Below are 20,352 nucleotides of genomic sequence, written 5' to 3' on the forward strand. Positions count from 1 at the left end.
AGTTGATAGACTCGTTGCATAGAACGCCCTAAAATATGGACTATTCCCATCATAAACTCGACCAAGTTCCATGATACTCGTAGCACTAAACACATCACGGCTAATAAATCTTATAGTTGGGTGCTTGACGAGATTGGATAAGTTTTTACGAGCCTGCAAATTGTTTAATTAAGTCCGTAATGACAGTTGGCGCGTGTAAGCTTACCCACGTGGAGGCGAGTCGAGCGCTCAGTCAAAACGCGCAACAAGCGTAGCCGATAACATGAGAACACCCGTATGTAGCAAAAAGTTCAGTGCCAGCGCGAGCTACGCGCTACGAGCGCCGGCAACTCTGGCCGTGCGCGTTGACCGACCGATATGGGAAGCGGCGCTGACGCAAATAGCATCCCAAAATCAGTACTGTCCGTCTCCAATGGCAACAGCGTCAGGCCATCAGGGCCTTTTACCATCCGTACGGCTAAGGCCAAAGGGCCTACCGCAGACACCGAAGTCTTTCTCTGTTATTACTTTAATTACGCCTTAATTGGAGTAGAGAAGATGCCCGCAATTACGAATTTCTGTATTTGAGGTAGGCCCTCACATTACAAGTTATAAAATCAGAATCGGCCTCATGGTTTGCATGTGCATTCGACTCGCTTACGTTTGGTATGACAGAAACTTGTTTATGGTCATCCCCGCTTAACAACTATACATAATCAAATAATTTCATATCAGCATGGTTTCGTTCAACGTCGTTCAACAACTACGAATCTTCTTGTCTATACTACGTATCTATTCGAAAGCCTAGACAATAACATACAGGTAGACAGTGTTTACACTGACTTCAGGAAGGCCTTTGACAGGGTGGACCACCAACTGCTTCTTGAAAAGTTAGCTTTTAATGGCATACGTGGAAACTTATGGCGTTGGTTCAAGTCTTACATTACAAACCGCACTCAAAAAATCACCATAAAAGGGTACGAGTCACATGCTACTACAATTAGTTCCGGAGTTCCACAGGGATCCATTTTGGGAGCTCTGCTGTTCGCAATATTTATAAACGATATAAGTTCCTGCTTTAACTATTGTAATATCTTACTCTATGCAGATGACCTCAAAATATATCATACTGTTAGTAATTACAACGACTGTGAGAAATTTCAGCAGGACTTAAATCGCTTCACGGACTATTGTCATGCCAATAAACTTAGCCTCAATATGGACAAATGTAAACTTATCAAATTTACAAAAAAAAGATTAACCCTAGATGACTCATATTATTTATGTAACACCAAACTAGCCATTGTCCATTCAATAAGAGATCTTGGAATTACATTAGATTCAAAGTTACACCTTGATCAACATGTTAATAACGTAACCAGCAAAGCTTTCAAGATGTATGGTTTTGTAATGCGCTCTAGTATCGATTTTCGTCTCCCAGGCACATATCTGCACCTTTTCAAATCACTAATTCGCCCCCAACTGGAACACAATGTAGCTGTTTGGAACCCTTATTATAGTAAATATAACGAGGCCCTCGAGACCGTTCAAAAAAAATTTCTCAATACTATGTACTATCGTTGTAATCGCAGTAGATTATCTTATCCAGAGTTACTAAAAAAATATTGTATGTTAGATCTTAGTTCCAGACGCTCGTTACTTGAAGCAAAAGTATTATATGGCATCTGTAATAATCAGTTTGACTGTATTGCTCTTAACAACAAACTCAGTTATAGAGTACCCAGTCGCAGTAGGCAGCGAGAGGCGCGCCCGCACCAGCTGTTTGTAACCGGCCGCTGCCGCACGCACGCTGGTGAGCGCGCTCCTCTACGCAGACTTGTCTATACTTACAATAAAAAATTTAATCACGTAGATATTTTTGGTTGTAGTTTAAGTGTTTATAAAAAACGTATTATTGATGTTTTAACAAACCCTACAATTTAAGTAGGTACTTCTTACAGTTTCTTACTTATAATGTATTTCCAGTACCTACCAAATATATAAATATAACTAACCATTCTATGTTGTTGTTGACACCGGGAGCCCTTAAGACTAACGGTGATTAGTTTAGCTCTGAATGAACATTATTCATAGTAATTAGTGGTAAGCGCCGTGGGCCACACATATGGTAGATATTATGGTAATTAGTGTAATAAGTATAACTTGTAGTGGCTGTTTGTTTACCTAAATAAATGAAAAAAAAAAAAAAAAAAAAACCCGTGCGAAGTTCGGGTTCAGGCAAATTTGACTTGTTTTATGGCAGACATTAGTGAGAATGATTAGTGATGTCACCGGTCAACTGTCCATTTATGTATAGTAGACCGAGGCCAATCGGAACACAGGACAAATCGGGTCAGATTAAAAAATGTTGATAGGTATTGAAAATATTGCTTATACTGTATGACTGGCGTCGCACGCTATCAGAAGAAATGTACTAATAACAGTGAAACGCACTAGGTCTTGATTAAAGGATTTATTTTTAACTGGATACACGACAATGCCTTAGACCGACGCTACCATGGTTTTCGCGGGAAGCCATCTTGACAGAATGCCCCGATGACAGCTGCATGCGCTGTCATTTAGGGCTACGTTCGAAAATGCCGCTAACAGTACAGCGCTATTTTAGTGCACACATATCAATTCCATATTTTAAATATCAACGGATTTTCATTATGATTCCATTCACCCTGTGATCCGATTCGCCTCGATCGACCCACGTTGTATACATATTGCATTGAGTAATAACAAATGAAATTATTCTCGCATTTGTTCAATTTCAATTCACTCTACCTATAGATACACGTTCTACTCACTAGGTACATAATACCTATAGATACATTTTCTACTCACTAGGTACATAATACCTATAGATACATTTTCTACTCACTAGGTACATAATAGCACCAAATGTATGAAAATTTAGTGGTCCTTTGACTCCTCTGGTAGGTGTATAAGGGTGTTTTCTAAACTAAATATTGAAAACGTAAAAAAATCTCACAAATCTTGGTGTTTTAGGGTTCTTGTAACTTAGAATCACTAGCATATTCAATCCTGATACTAATAAAAAATGTCCCAAAAAATTGTATGAAAATTGTACCTACTTTCCACTACGTCGCGCATAAGTGAAAAAAAATCAGACTAAAATGCGACGTAATGGAATGGACATTTTGGGACGTCTTTTTTTAATGGTAGGATGGACAATGCTGCCGATTCTGAAGAATGAGCCCAAGAATGTCCAGATTTTAAAGAATCAGGTTTCAATATTTATTTTAGAAAACTACCATAATATATAAATGCTGTTTAGAACTTATTTCCGCCTTGCTAACAGCTTAATCTATTTTAATGAAAGTTGCAGTTTTCCAGTATAAAGCCGTAGCTCGCACCACTTCATTAAGACCTCTCGTTTAACGATAAATATTAAAAGACCTAGGAGCTTTGGCCGAGGATTAGATTAAGTCACTCTACCTATTACTTTGTTATAGATATTTGCATAATCATACTGTTCTTAATAATTATTAGTGCATAAATCGAAGCAAAATCTTTGTAGAAGACAAAGTGAATGGAAAACTAAATTATATGCCGTTTCCAAACAAACTTATACCGAATTGGTATGATCACATATTTAATTGAATTTTATAACAAATTCTATTTAACTAAATGAGCAATTTATCACATTATATTGCACACTTAGGCTAATTAAATGACGCTATATACCTAGGCTATTTTATTTTTATTTAAATGGCGGCTTGACAGAGGCTTTGTTCAGATATTTGTGAACGCATTGGTCGCTCCGATATATCTGATGGCGACTGTAAATCTGTGTAGGGAAATTCATTAAGGGCAACTCAACTTTTTTGTCACGCACATAAAATCGTTATCAGAATCTGAGATCGTTAATGTTTTATGAAAATTATGAATAATTTAATTTATGCTAGTGCTCAAGCATCAGTTTTTATACATCAGTAATTTATCATCAGAAAATACTTGAACACAAATGCGACAAAACAGAAATAATTAATTCTCCGTTTGCGTGATTTCATTTTGGCGTTGAACATTAATTTTATTGTATTGGTCATAATACGAAGGGGCAAAGTATGACTGTTAATAAGAAAATAAAATATTCTGGTCGTTCAGTTGATCAACTGAAACTTATTAAAACATTATTATTTATCGCGAATTTATTTTGTTACTTACCTACCTTTATTTCCGAAGTTTCTATACATTTTTCACTGGGCTCGTCGTGGTCGCGGATATAAGTTATCTAATACTTATAATTATGTTTTAATATGTGTTAAAAACATGAAAGTTTAAAATGTTATAATTGAAACTTGTTTATAAAATGTACATTGTAACACAGCTATTCGCCAACAGATGTCGCTAGTAGTATTGTCCTATTCACGCTAAACACAACAGTACCAGTGATAGTGCTGATCACCGATAGATGTCTCTGCCTGTATTTTAGATGGCGCTAACGTTTGTTTCCCGTAACTTCATGACCATCGGCTTTCAACCCAGTAAGATTTGTCCCAGTTGGTTACGCCGACATTGAGCGATTTGTAGTGACGTTCGGATGGCAACTGCAGCTGCATTACTGTTGCGGCCTTGAGACGTTGTTCTATCTGTCAATTTCCTTGATTGAACGGCAGTAATGCGGAGCGAACGTCCTCCATTTTATCAAGCAAATTACCAAGGCAATACGCACGCCGCTGCAGTAATGCAGCTGCTGCAGTTGACATCCAAATGACACCTTTATTATCGACGTTGCTGCTGCAACTGTTAAAAATCCAGGCATAAATATTGATTGACATTTGCAACCGCAATGCAGTCGGCAGAAATACCGCGCCGCAGAAACGCTGGTACAGTCTGTATCCGAATGGTGCCTGCAGTAGCTTTCGCGATAATCGCGGTCTTATTTACGGCTTTCATGTTTTTAATTATTACCTGTTACTTTGCATTTGAATAGAATATTGGTGCCCATTAATTAAAATTGAAATTTAATTTGAAATGCGACTATATTTGGAGGTTTACCGCGAGTCGTTAAACGGATGCGTAGTGGTGATTATGGGGTTTCCGTTAATTTATTGCAGTTTTAATTAAATTTAAAAGTAGTGAATGGATTGAATTATGAATAATTAATAATAATGATAATTATGTCGTCATTTTTGTAATAACTAATAACTGTTATTTATTCTCTATTCTATTCATATATTGTTTCTTGGTATTGTATAATTGTTTAATTTTAAGTTTTGAATTGTATACCGTTTTGGTTTAAACCTATTAGCTTAATATGTGTCAAATTAATAAAATGAAATGAAAGAGCGGAATCATCCTGAAAGATATAAGATAAGAATAATAAAATGTCCGGAGTGTGCAATATCGCCTCGCTGTCATTTGGGAAGTAAAAAACTGGCCAAGTGCGAGTCGGACTCGCGCACGGAGGGTTCCGCACCATCAACAAAAAATAGAGCAAAACAAGCAAAAAAACGGTCACCCATCCAAGTACTGACCCCGCCCGACGTTGCTTAACTTCGGTCAAAAATCACGTTTGTTGTATGGGAGCCCCACTTAAATCTTTATTTTATTCTGTTTTTAGTATTTGTTGTTATAGCGGCAACAGAAATACATCATCTGTGAAAATTTCAACTGTCTAGCTATCACGGTTCGTGAGATACAGCCTGGTGACAGACGGACGGACGGACGGACGGACAGATAGCGGAGTCTTAGTAATAGGGTCCCGTTTTTACCCTTTGGGTACGGAACCCTAAAAACACCCTAGATAAGCGTAATTATAATTATTATGGGCCCGATTCGGATTTTGTAATAGACATCTATTAGATATCTTTTAGACATCGCCAAGATACGATAAGGATATGTTTAAGACATAACCTGTCAAATTTGACATTTCCGCGATTCTGGATATACTCTTGAACGATTTCCACAAGATATCACTTAGAGCTCTAATTCACATCTAATAGATATCTAACACGATCTATCGTAAAAGTGACATTGGTTACCCGAATTGCGCTGCAAAAGAGAACTAGTTGAAATCTAAACTATAACGTATCTAGAATGGATCTAGTACGTGTCGTCTCTTGTGAATATCTTGAAGTTCGAATACGGCAGTTTGTCTTGTGTTATGACTCAATCATATAAAATGTTTACATTTTTATTATTTCTTCTGCCAGACATTATAATTTAAAGTTTCCGTATAAAAGCGGGTTGTTTCATACATCTCTAGTATCTCCATTGCGCTATTTTTGCCAGTTTATTATCAGACTCTGAATAATTTAGTTATCTGGTTGCAGTGAATTTTCACTGTAAACTCCGTCAGTATTTTAACTTTAGGTCATGACTTAGGTACTAGTTTTAATATATTCAGTATTTCATAGTATAATAATTTAACGAGTGTTCCATGAAATATGTTGTTTAAGAAGTTTAAAAATTCAACATATAAAAAGTTATGATATTTACTATTAAAGTATCCGTGTAAAATTTAACTAAGTTGACTACCATAACAAGCAAGTTTCTACAATGAATTTTTTCAGGCATGCAAATTAAAATTCAATGAGAATTCCAGAAACTTATATCGACCGGGATACCCGAAAACCCGTGGGATGTTACCCGTGCGATGAATGTAAGTGCGTCGAAATATCGGGAGCTCGAAAACAATACAAAGGTAATCACGGTTCATATCCCGGTCGATATAAGTCTAGTGAAACTAACCGTGATTCATTCAAAACTATTAGGATTTCACAGGATTAAATAATACTTATTTTCATAAAAAAGTACATATTTAAGTAGGTACTTCAAAATTAGATGACTTGATGATCATGGTACGCCTTACAAAATCGTAAAGCCGTTAGGCGACTACGTGTTTTTATGTGTCTACCGACAACAGCTACACTCAATAAAACGTGAAATTTCATTTCATTTTATTAATTTAACACATATTAAATTAACAGGTTTAAACCAAAACGGTATACAATTCAAAACTTAAAACTAAACAATTATACAATACAAAGAAACAATATATGAATAGCATAGAGAGTAAATAACGTGAAATCGTCACCTAACACGGTGAAAACAACCGTGACAATACCTAGTTATTTGTTTTACAAGGGGTCAAAGTTGTTGTTTGGCTCCTCGTGAAATATTTATAACTGAGCTAGCGAAATCCAAAATTAAAATCTTTAGCAAATGAACGCTATTAAATATTCATCATTAAAAATCATGAGAATACAACTCACTCTAGACTAAATAAAGAGAGCCTTTACGAGTTGGTGTGGTGAAAAAATAAAAAGAACAATAAAAGTTCCGTTCCACGGCAGTAGATTACAGCACGTATGTACGTGACTTTGGTAGCGATCCCCGAAGATGGTGGCTTGTGTGGTTTTGGTTGCATGTATGTGAAGTATCACAAGAGATTAGAAGGATCTTGTTTACAACTATACCTATAAGTTGTACTAAGGCAGTTGGAAATTGATTTCAGGACCATTTTACAGCGCTTAACTTGTACTTAACAGTTTTGAATGATTCACGGTCAGTTTCAATAGACTTATATCGACCGGAATATAAACCGTGACTACCTTTTGTATATATTCGTGAGAATATAGTATGTACAAGACAAGGGAGGCCTTTGCCCAGCAGTGGAACACAATATAGGCTATTTAAAAAAACCGGACAAGTGCGAGTAGGACTCGCCCACCACTTAGTATTTGTTGTTATAGCAGCAAGTGAAATACATCATCTGTGAAAAATTTAACTGGCACGGTTCATGAGATACAGCCGTGACAGACAGACAGACGGACAGTGGAGTCTTATTAATTTTTATCCTTTGAACGGAACCCTAAAAGACGAAATTTTGAAAATGCATTGAAGACAGGACACAATACTCGTGGAACCTATGGCCGATGGGGCAGGAAAATTAGAAATACTCGCCTTTTTTACTGCGACATTGAGTTCCCTAGCAGACTAAGGCCAATTCAAAACAAATGAAGTTTTGATTTAATGATATTATATAACCATAGATAAGTTATACTCATACTTAAGGAGAACCAAAAATACTGCCATACTTATTTCTGTGCCTACGAAGAAATCTGATATTTTTGATTAATTTTCTCATTCCATCCATCTTTGTCACACTCATTGTTAAACAAGCTCGTCTCTTTCTCTTTCGATGTGCGGGAGCTGGTTAGCACGTGCACAATTCTCGCTTGTCCAGCCGCGTATAAAGGCAACTTGTCACAAGGTAAGTAAGCGCTTCAATTTTGGAACGCCTATAACCTATCTTGAGTTATAAATCATTGTTTTGATTTAGTAGACTTAGCTTCAAGATACGACAATCACCATATCAACGAGAATGGGATAAAATAGAGTCGAAAATACATTTTCATTTGGATTTTGTATAAATATAAAATTAACAATGTATTTTTATGTGAAACGTGAGTGTTATGTCTATTAAAAAGTTTTAAAAACCCGTAGGGGTCGGATCAAAAACTATGTTCCTAATTAAGTCCGACTCACGCTTGACTGCATATTTTTAATAGGTTTTCTTGTCATCTATAGGTAAAGATCTATTTAGTGTATTTTTTTCAAAGTTTTAGACCCAGTAGTTTCGGAGATATAGGAGGGGGGGGGGGGAATAGTATTTTTTTTCCTATTTTCTTGAATAACTGCTGAACTATTTATCTTAATAATATAAAAATAGTTATTTGTACAACAAGAGATCAAAGTTTGATATTTCTTCAAGTGCTTATTTTGAGTCCCGTGCAAGCGAAAGATTCTATAATAGAATCTAATTTAGAATCTTGAGCGTAGTAAGGGACTCAAAAGCGCACGAGATGTAAATAACTTTGATCTCGTGTAGTACACAACATTTTTCACCTCAGCAGTGAGAACATATTAGAGAACCCGAAAAATGTATTCCTTCTTCATCACTTACCTCTATTCACTCATGTTTTCTTAAGATATACCAACAATTAAATTTTCACCTCAGCAGCTCGAACAAGGGTACTTTGCTACTTAAAAACAGTGAGCAAAATCGCATTTTACTCATTTTGTCTCACTCAGTGAGCAAAATGCGATTTTGCTCACTGTTTTTAAGTAGCAAAGTACCCTTGTTCGAGCTGCTGAGGTGAAAAAAATATATTTGAGATTCTTACAATGAGCGCTTTCATTTTGATATGTAACACGATACAGTTTGAAAAACTTTATTTTTTAATTTGCTCATCCCCCCAAAAGTGGCCTCCATATTTAAAATTCATTTGTTTACGTTACATGTCCGTCTTTGGGTCACAAATTGACATATGTGTGCCAAATTTTCAACTTAATTGGTCCAGTAGTTCCGGGCCAAATAGGCTGTGAAAGACGGACAGACGGACGGACAGACGGACGGACAGACAGACGCACGAGTGATCCTATAAGGGTTCCGTTTTTTCCTTCTGAGACACGGAACTCTAAAAAAACGTAAGGATACGAATAGTAGGTACATTTTATCCAATTAGAAAGTAAAAAAAAACTTAATTATTGAAACTCTTGAGGTTATGTATTTCTTCATCATTTTAATTAAGTATATATTTTTAGGGTCCAATTTATTGTGATAAATTGCTTTTGCTTGTTATTTATTATATATATTATCTATTTAACTAGATTATGTTACATTATTCAATATTTGTTATCATCCCTATTCTGTAAGAACGTCCCACGTTGAAATATATTATAAACGCGTTTAGAACCCTAAATTACTTACTAAACTTTGGAATAGTTCATCCGTGCACGCTTTCAATTTATCACGCCGTCATGGCTTCGGATGAGTTTAGAGGAAAATTGTTGTACTCGGACGTTATTTGAAATACTGTAATATAGAAAAGTTCAGTGTTTTGTTAATCCCTACTATGTCTACTACTTATAATATTAACTCTATCTATCTGTTAGTGTATAATCACTTCAGACGAAGTCGCAGGCAGAAGCGATTGTATATAAAATAAACGACAGTTAAATAAGAGAAATCACATAACATCTATAGGTAGGTAAATACCTAAGTTAACTTTAAAATTTACCGTGATACTTGTTGCCCAAATGAAACTGAAAAGTATATTGAGAATTTAAAATCAATAGATATAAATCGTACTATCGTTGAATTTACAAGAAATTTTTATCGCGATTGAACAATGTCCTTCAGAACGATCTTGGGGTTTTGAACAAGTTAGGATAATCACCCAGGTTAGACGAGACAAGATCTTAAAGTTATTTCAGAGCAACAAATTAAGTAATGCAACTGCAGTTGACATCCAAACGTCACCTTCTGTTGCAATTTATTGCTATGGCATAGACGCGAGCAATACTCACAATTTCTTTAAAAAAAATGCGCTGATCTCATTGCTGCACGTGTATCGCGATGTAAATGTTAAATCCGTCACTCAATTTATCAAGGAAAAGCCAAATGTACCGACTACACTACTGCCTACAATTCGCAGTTTTAATACAGTATATTTCAATCATTATTCAACAGTATTTTAAGTATCTGTTAATTAGCTACGTCTATCCCGTTCCATTATATTCACCTCACAATAGAAACCTCAAAGTTTAAAAATGTTGGATGAAATAATGAACGGGCTGAAATTTTCGCAAAGTTTGCAGAGAAACTTGCCATACCTAGCTTTTAAGGTAAAGATTGGTCGCTCGGTAAATTAGTTGACCGTCCGACTTGCGGACTGTTATTCCATCGCCCGACAACTTAAGGCGAACGATCGCCTTTGGAAAGCCATCATCTTTTGTCTTAGCCGAATCTGACCATCATCAACAAGGTGTCGAGATATTTTTTGACTTGCTGATTCGCAAACTTATCAATTTTTCACCACCACACCACACCACACAAGACACCAGTCTACAATAGAAAACTTCCTTCGCTGTATTTCTTTACAGCTAGACAGAGAGAAAGCTAAAATTAACGTACCATTGCCACGCATTACGAGGGCTGTTTGATAAGTACCCGTTTATGAAAAAAATAATCAGTTGTTTTTGTTTATATGCATTTATTTTTCTTCATAGTCTCCTTTTAACTCTATACACTTGTTCCACCTATATTCAAGCTTCAATAAACCATCCAAAAAGTATGATTTCGGAAAGTCATTAAAATAGGCCTCTGTGGCGGCAATGACTTCGTCATTTGATTCAAATCGCTTACCACCGAGCCATTTTTTCAGGTTGGGAAACAAAAATAAATCGCATGGGGTCAAATCTGGAGAATACGGGGGGTAAGGCAATAGGGCGTAGCGTAATTGTGTTAATTTAGCCATCACAACTCTAGACGAATGAGCTGGTGCGTTGTCGTGATGAGACAGTACTTTTTTATTTTTTAAATGGGGTCGTTTGTCCTTCAACCCAGCGTCAAATTCATCCAATAAATTGGCATAGTACTGCCCTGTTATCGTTTTCCCCTTTTCTAAGAACTCAATATGTATAATACCCTGCGAATCCCAAAAAACGGTCGCCATGACCTTTCCAGCCGATGGAACGATATTTGCTATCTTTCGCGCAGGTTCACCCGGTAAAATCCACTGCTTCGACTGCCCTTTCATTTCCGGGGGGTAGTGGTGACCCACGTTTCGTCTACGGTCACGAAACGACGCAGAAACTCCTTCGGGTTACGTTTGAACACGGCCAAACACTGCTCCGAAGTAGTCAGTCGGTTCCGTTTTTGCTCCTCCGTGAGTAAACGCGGCACCCACCTCGCCGATACTGTCTTCATACCCAATTTTTCTTCTAATATGTTTTGTACCCGCTCGATTGGGACATTTACAGCATCAACGATTTCTCGAAGTTCAATTCGGCGGTCGGCTAAAACGATATTTTCAATTTTCTTAACCATATCGTCTGTAGTCACCTCAATTGGGCGGCCTGGGCGATCCTCATCAAAGACGGTTGTTCTCCCCCGCTTAAACTCGTTAAACCAGTATCTGACGGTTGTCATAGAAGGAGCACATTCATGGTAAACCGCTTGCATTCTTACTTTTATTTCATCACATGTTTTTCCTTCTGTAGGGTTTTTGGTATTTAGCATACCTATTTAATTCGTTTTTAAAGTTACGGGTAGTTTGAAATAAGACCTAGCATACCTACTTAATAAGTTTTTAAAGTTAAGGGTAGTTTGAAATTGAAGACTGTTATTGGTTGGGTATAAAAAGAAAGACACTTGGCGGACAGCTCTCTTTGGTTGTTGAGTCGTGCTAGCAGGCGGTTGTCAAGAGAAGAGATTATTGTGAATTGGAAGAAGACAAGAAAATAAATGGATAAATATCTTCAAGGTGTTGTTATTTTTACACTTCAGAAGTGTGCAGAACGTAAGTACACGCCTACTGCTATTACTTATTGATTTAGTGAGATAACTGATAACATGACCCTTATTCTGAGCTTGGAGATAATTAATTAACTATACGAAATTCTAATGGATTACGTAAGAAATATGGTACTGGTAACATTTTTATTTAATTTAAATGAGTACCTGCATCATTTATTAATAATTGCATATCAGTTAAACTTAGGTTAGTTTGACCCATAAATGTAATTAAATGGACATAATATCAATGTGTAATCATAAGAATATATGCGTCAGTTGGTCGAGAATTCAAAGTATTTAACCACCATGCCACCGACAGCTAGGCATAATAATGTTCAGTTAACAAAATCAAGTACACGTGTTCTTCTTAATAAATAGATACGTGACTGTAGTTATTAACTTCTTTGCTACTTACTTACCCACACACATGTGGGAATTAGGCAGAATATGTTAACACGTGGGTCTTGATATGTGTTGGTTGGAGTATTCAAGGGTGCCTTAATTTTCATTATTTCTTCACTACGGCGCATAGTTTCAGAGATAAATTGATATTTATGATTTATAACCAGGTCTCGCAATTTAATTGAAGATTTTGAGTTTTGATTTTGATCCTTAATGTTAAAATTTGTGGAATATAAGTAGATGGCTTACTATGCAAACGGGGCATTGAATTTTCAGTCTTTTTTTTTTGCTACGACGCATAGTTTTTGAGATAAATGAATGTTTATAATTTGAACTACCATTAAACATTATTTTGTCATCATAATACCTTATTATAAGGTATTATGATATAGTATATAGGTATATGTAACACCGGATACTTTTACGTTTCATGCCGAGTTGTTGGAGAATATGGCTGACGATGACTCATGATGATCAACGGCGCTTGCGAACACCAGAAGCCTCGGTCTTCGCAAAAGGGAATGTAGCTGGAATAACAGCGGCAGTGAAAAAGGAATCCAGACCGAAGCAGAGTCCTGTTGTGAAAGTCGGGAGTAACCCCGCTTCGACAGCCTTAGCGAGAGGCACGCGCCACTGGACATCAGGTCATGTACACCTACTTTTACTATTATATTATGAATGATTTGATATGGTAATGTGTGTTAGATACCGTGAATTGCTTGACTTCATCTCGTTCATCGACATCTAGCACATATAACATAAGTATAAGATGAATATATTGCCAGAGGATAAGTTGAGAAAAATAAATTTGATGAACCGATAGAAACTATTACTTGTGTACCAATTATGAGAAATTTTTGCCTAAATATGTCAATGCGATATAATAACGCGTATATATCTTATCTTACTAAATAATAGATACGATCTATGAGTGGTTCTCAGCCGGTCAGACCTTTGACCAACTTTTGTGATTTCTATTTGAACTGCAAGGAAGCTCCACATTTATAATGCCATCTGATTATAAACAAAATTGGACAATAATTAGCTCATTAACGGCACATTTTCTGTGAATTGATTGATTTGTTGCTTTGTTTATTTATTGGTCGAGTATCGAGTATCGAGTATCGAGTATCGAGTATCGAGTATCGAGTATCGAGTATCGAGTATCGAGTATCGAGTATCGAGTATCGAGTATCGAGTATCGAGTATCGAGTATCGAGTATCGAGTATCGAGTATCGAGTATCGAGTATCGAGTATCGAGTGTCGAGTGTCGAGTATCGAGTATCGAGTATCGAGCGTCGAGCGTCGAGCGTCGAGTGTCGAGTGTCGAGTGTCGAGTGTCGAGTGTCGAGCGTCGAGCGTCGAGCGTCGAGCGTCGAGCGTCGAGTGTCGAGTGTCGAGTGTCGAGTGTCGAGTGTCGAGTGTCGAGTGTCGAGTGTCGAGTGTCGAGTGTCGAGTGTCGAGTGTCGAGTGTCGAGTGTCGAGTGTCGAGTGTCGAGTGTCGAGTGTCGAGTGTCGAGTGTCGAGTGTCGAGTGTCGAGTGTCGAGTGTCGAGTGTCGAGTGTCGAGTGTCGAGTGTCGAGTGTCGAGTGTCGAGTGTCGAGTGTCGAGTGTCGAGTGTCGAGTGTCGAGTGTCGAGTGTCGAGTGTCGAGTGTCGAGTGTCGAGTGTCGAGTGTCGAGTGTCGAGTGTCGAGTGTCGAGTGTCGAGTGTCGAGTATCGAGTATCTAGTATCTAGTATTGATAGTCATTTGGTTTATTGGATTATAGAGTCATTTGGTTTATTGAATTATAGAGTCATTTGGTTTATTGAATTATAGAGTCATTTGGTTTATTGAATTATAGAGTCATTTGGTTTATTGAATTATAGTCGTTTGGTTTATTGAATTATAGAGTCATTTGGTTTATTGAATTATAGAGTCATTTGGTTTATTGAATTATAGTCATTTGGTTTATTGAATTATAGTCATTTTGTTTATTGAATTATAGAGTCATTTGGTTTATTGAATTATAGAGTCATTTGGTTTATTGAATTATAGAGTCATTTGGTTTATTGAATTATAGAGTCATTTGGTTTATTGAATTATAGAGTCATTTGGTTTATTGAATTATAGAGTAATTTGGTTTATTGAATTATAGAGTCGTTTGGTTTATTGAATTATAGAGTCGTTTGGTTTATTGAATTATAGAGTCGTTTGGTTTATTGAATTATAGAGTCGTTTGGTTTATTGAATGATCGAGTCGTTTGGTTTATTGAATGATCGAGTCGTTTGGTTTATTGAATGATCGAGTCGTTTGGTTTATTGAATGATCGAGTCGTTTGGTTTATTGAATGATCGAGTCGTTTGGTTTATTGAATGATCGAGTCGTTTGGTTTATTGAATGATCGAATCGTTTGGTTTATTGAATGATCGAGTCGTTTGGTTTATTGAATGATCGAGTCGTTTGGTTTATTGAATGATCGAGTCGTTTGGTTTATTGAATGATCGAGTCATTGGTTGATTGAATTATAGTCATAATTCATAGTCATTGGGCTTGAATTATAGTCATTGGGCTTGAATTATAGTTATTGGGCTTGAATTATAGTAATTGGTTGATTGAATTGTAGAGTCATTGGTTGATTGAATTGTAGAGTCGTTGGTTGATTGAATTGTAGAGTCGTTGGTTGATTGAATTGTAGAATCGTTGGTTGATTGAATTGTAGAATCGTTGAATTATTGAATTGTAGAATCGTTGAATTATTGAATTGTAGAATCGTTGAATTATTGAATTGTAGAATCGTTGAATTATTGAATTGTAGAATCGTTGAATTATTGAATTGTAGAATCGTTGAATTATTGAATTGTAGAATCGTTAAATTATTGAATTGTAGAATCGTTGAATTATTGAATTGTAGAATCGTTGAATTATTGAATTGTAGAATCGTTGAACTATTGAATTGTAGAATAGTTGAATTATTGAATTGTAGAATAGTTGAATTATTGAATTGTAGAATCGTTGAATTATTGAATTGTAGAATCGTTGAATTATTGAATTGTAGAATCGTTGAATTATTGAATTGTAGAATCGTTGAATTATTGAATTGTAGAATCGTTGAATTATTGAATTATTGAATCATTGAATTATTGAATCATATTTTTAATTCATAGGTTACTGCAGTTAATGTTGCAGCATTACATTGAAATGATTTTAATATGATGATTTTAATATAAGCGATAATGAAGAGTGCATGGTTGAACCTGTAGAACTCACCACAATTAAACCGAGATCGAGGAGGAGTGATGGCCTCCTATTGGTTATATTTTTATGTTTAAATATTATGTTTAAATTAAGACTTGATAAAAATAGATGTACAATAATAAACATTATCTCATTACTAGATAAGCTGATATATTAAATAATGCATGAACTATAAAAAACTCGTCAAATAATAGTAGATTACCATTGAGGCAGTTTTTAAGAGATAATTTAATAATAAGAGATATTAATTTCAACTGGGAGGTTATTAAAGACACGTATTGCGGTAAAGAATTCACTTTTATACTTTACTTACTGCCGAACTTGAAATTTGATAATTATATTTATACTAGTGCGCAAATCGTAATTAAAAGATTTATTCTTAATATTTTATGTTTACAAAAAGGCGAAGCTCCAGTATGTAGATCTCAATTAACTTTACAAAAAGGCGAAGCTCCAGTATGTAGATCTCAATTAACGCAAGTATTTCCTTGAAGAAATCTCTGAGTGGATATTGGTGATACATGTTGCGTGGGCAGTTTTCTTACAACCTAAACATAATTACAACGTCGTCGTAATCACCCCAGTAGTTAAATGATACCATATTTCAGTTACAAAATATGCGATTCCATGGTATACATTTTTGATTGTATTCTAGAACAAGTCGGAAGGTACGGATAGGTAAAACATCAGGTTTTTGCAGTTCTATCGTTTATGTCTGCCATGTAACATTTGAAACGTATAATTTATTTAATTCAACGTGTAGAGAAAATATTACTGGTCCTTTTTCTGCGGAAACACGCCTATTTAGGTGCTATGTTTATTCCCGAACTGCGGGATTTGGTATGCTGTAAAGACGTTTAGTGAATTAATATACTGTTCAAGTCTTTCATAAAACAATATGCATATTATAAAAAAATCTAATAGTCTGAAAATCCCAACGCGTCTTGCAATTGATGGACTAAGTACTTTGTCAGCTTGGATAAATCCTAACAAGCTAGAATATACGACCTTCTCTGAAAACATTGGGAGGGGAGCTATTAGGTATAGGTTTTTAGTACCAGATGATTAATGCATTGATAATGGGAACATAATAGGTCAAGTTGTACACAATAATTACTTAATTATCGCTGTTATTCATCATAGTAATATTTTATAAATTATAGTCAGGGTTAAAGTTACTGAAAGGTTCTCGGGAAATATTCCTGTCTCAAGAGTGAGGTTTATAATTGAAGATTTCTTGACATGATAATGGAAAATGATGTTGAAGCCACGAGAATTTGATTTGATTCGTGTGCTGACACAGCTAAGTACCTACTACCATTTTAGAAAAGATTTGAACTGGTTCATATTATATATGGCAGGAAGATTGATAGTGCTTCAGTCACGAGAATTGAATTGGTTCGTGTACTCTGTTGTTTCAGTCACGAGAATTGAATTGGTTCGTGTACTATCTACCTGCAGATAGAGATGATCATTACTCATGAAAATCGAATAATAAATGGCAATTAATGATCTGTTACCCTGAATTACTAGTCAAGGTGTACACTGTTGTGATTATTAACCCAATGTTGGATATTTTTAGCAAGTTGAGCGCCGCACCTCTACCGACGTCCCCCGCCTCGCGCCGCCTGAGTCCGATGCGAGCCGTCTCCAGCAGGAGCCCGCCTCGCGCCGCCAGAGTCCGGTGCGAGCCGTCTCCAGCAGGAGCCCGCCTCGCGCCGCCAGAGTCCGGTGCGAGCCGTCTCCAGCAGGATGTCTCCGGCAGAAGAGTAACAATTTTAACCCTTCGTATGCTTTAGTCAAAATTTACCACTGAATTAATAACCTTGAAACTGTAAATTCTAGTCCAAATTGTGTGGCAGGCATACGAAAGGTTATTTAGATGATGTTTTTGAGATTTTGACATGCTGATACCTGATTGAAACTGTTTCGTATCCTATGCGATTAGTGTATCCACTGTTAAGTAGTATACGTAGTCTGTCGGCCAAGTGTAGGGTTTCCACCTGGCACGTGTATGAGGACATACACGGAGTCAGGATGGACGAGTGTAGGGTTTTTGGTATTTAGCATACCTATTTAATTCGTTTTTAAAGTTACGGGTAGTTTGAAATAAGACCTAGCATACCTACTTAATAAGTTTTTAAAGTTAAGGGTAGTTTGAAATTGAAGACTGTTATTGGTTGGGTATAAAAAGAAAGACACTTGGCGGACAGCTCTCTTTGGTTGTTGAGTCGTGCTAGCAGGCGGTTGTCAAGAGAAGAGATTATTGTGAATTGGAAGAAGACAAGAAAATAAATGGATAAATATCTTCAAGGTGTTGTTATTTTTACACTTCCAAAAACAAGAATCTAATTACAGACCGATACTGCTCTTTCTCTATTTTCACAATTTTAAGTTCACGCTTTCACTGAATCGCTGTCAAATGAGAAAAAAACAAAAGAATGCTGTTTTTTTTTAAATTTTCCCACCTCTGAAAAATGGCTTAAAACGATTGTATACATATTTTCGGCCCGTGATATTAATACATTTGGAAAACGGGTACTTATCAAACAGCCCTCGTATTAACGTACCATGCGATTGAGTAATCACCAGCATTACTTAGTCTGAATCTGAACGGTAGGTACATTTACATGTCTTAGTGGCGTATCACACTTCAGCTTATTATCCTGACTACCTTAAGAGTATTATTAATTTTTATTATTACACTATTCTTATTTTTACGCGGTCGCGGCAAACGTCGACTGCGCTAGCGAGATCACCTTGACGCATTTGACAGGAACTGGGGGAGACGGGTCAAGACCGGGATACGTGGAAAGGAGGGAGGGGAAGGGGGAGGCCTTTTCCCAGCAAAATAAATAAATATTTACTTTCCCGGATGAGATGACTACCGATAATTCTGTGTATTGTAAGGGTCCAGCTATAGGTCATGAATACCCTGGGTTGCCTTAGTCCACCGCTCTCTATCGCTAGGAATACAGACCGCCACTTGCTAAATTTACTACGGACTATAGACCACTAACTATGAACATTGGCCCGATAAGGGCAATTTGCTAAGTCTGCAACTCACGGAGTTGGTCCTCGATTTATGCAGTTATACCTCTCCTTATATTCTGTAGATCAACCACTTATCTCAGGCGGTTGGCAAAGAAGTTTGCGTGATTATTTCCTAATAAATGGTAGCGAGGTTTAGGATTAAAACTAAGTTTTCAAGCCTTTCGTTCATTATGATTTACGATTCTTTTATATTATTGTTTTTTTTTTTAACTGGCCATAGCCGTTATTATTAAAATCCGGAGACATTAACCTACAGAATTCCAACTATCTCCATAATCTTCCCAGCCCCACATCTTCTCAAGCCGGAAAGCCAAACAAGACGAATACTTCAGTCCGTAAACATCAGATTTCGTTAGACGTTGTTTCTTAATTACACATTCCAGACGGAAACTTGCCGCGACCGCGAAATCTAAGCGTTCCCGTAGTGATGGGATGAGTTCAGGGAATTTTCTAAGGCATGGGAATGTTAAATATAACTTATAAGGTAGAACGTATATAAGTAAAGGTAGGTACGATTTTAAATAGAATAACGGATGCAAATAAAATTACAACTGAAGATTTAAAAAACAAACCACTCCCTACCGTTCCTGGCGCGAAAGTGCCCATGATGCAGCATTTCCACGCTGTATTACTATGGACAGCCTTTGCACCAAGAACGACAAGGAGCAGTTTATTTTAATTAAGTACCTAAAATATTTTTTCCTTAGATTAAGTAGTTCTATATTCTTTATTATTTAATAACTCGATGTTGACAAAGGTTTCTTTTTAAGAGCCATATACTAAGAACATGACAAGATTGACAAGTTCATTTATTATTTATGAATGTCCACTAAAGAGTCACGTAATTATCTTGATGTTGACCAGTTTTTCGCCGTTGAAAACAATCAAGCGCTATCTGTCATCTTGCCATTTTCAGTAAAATTCAAGAGGGAATATTACGCGAAACTCTGCGCAGGTAGCGCCTCTCCCACAATAAGTCACAATCTAAGGGTCTACCGCAAACGAGAGAGTCGAAATTTTGTTATCTATCCTCTCTATCGCTCTTGCGTATTCGAGCTGTAAAGAGGCAGTTAGCCGAGTTTCGATTTTGCGTTTCCCGGTAGGCCCTTTGTGAACAAACCACCTTGATGTATCAATGTCATATATTTGATTGTCTGTGAAAACTTGTCAAAAAACAGTTTAAGGTACAGTATGTATAAGTTGCTCTATAGTTTACTAAAGACGTTAGTGCTGCTGCATTCTGGCAGTAAAACATTGTAGTAATACTCCCTATCAGAGAGAGAGATTTGATTTTGTCAAGCTACAGTATGACCCTACAATTGTAATAACAAAACAAACCA

This window comes from Cydia amplana, chromosome 8 (genome assembly GCF_948474715.1).
Source record: "Cydia amplana chromosome 8, ilCydAmpl1.1, whole genome shotgun sequence".
NCBI lineage: Eukaryota > Metazoa > Arthropoda > Insecta > Lepidoptera > Tortricidae > Cydia > Cydia amplana.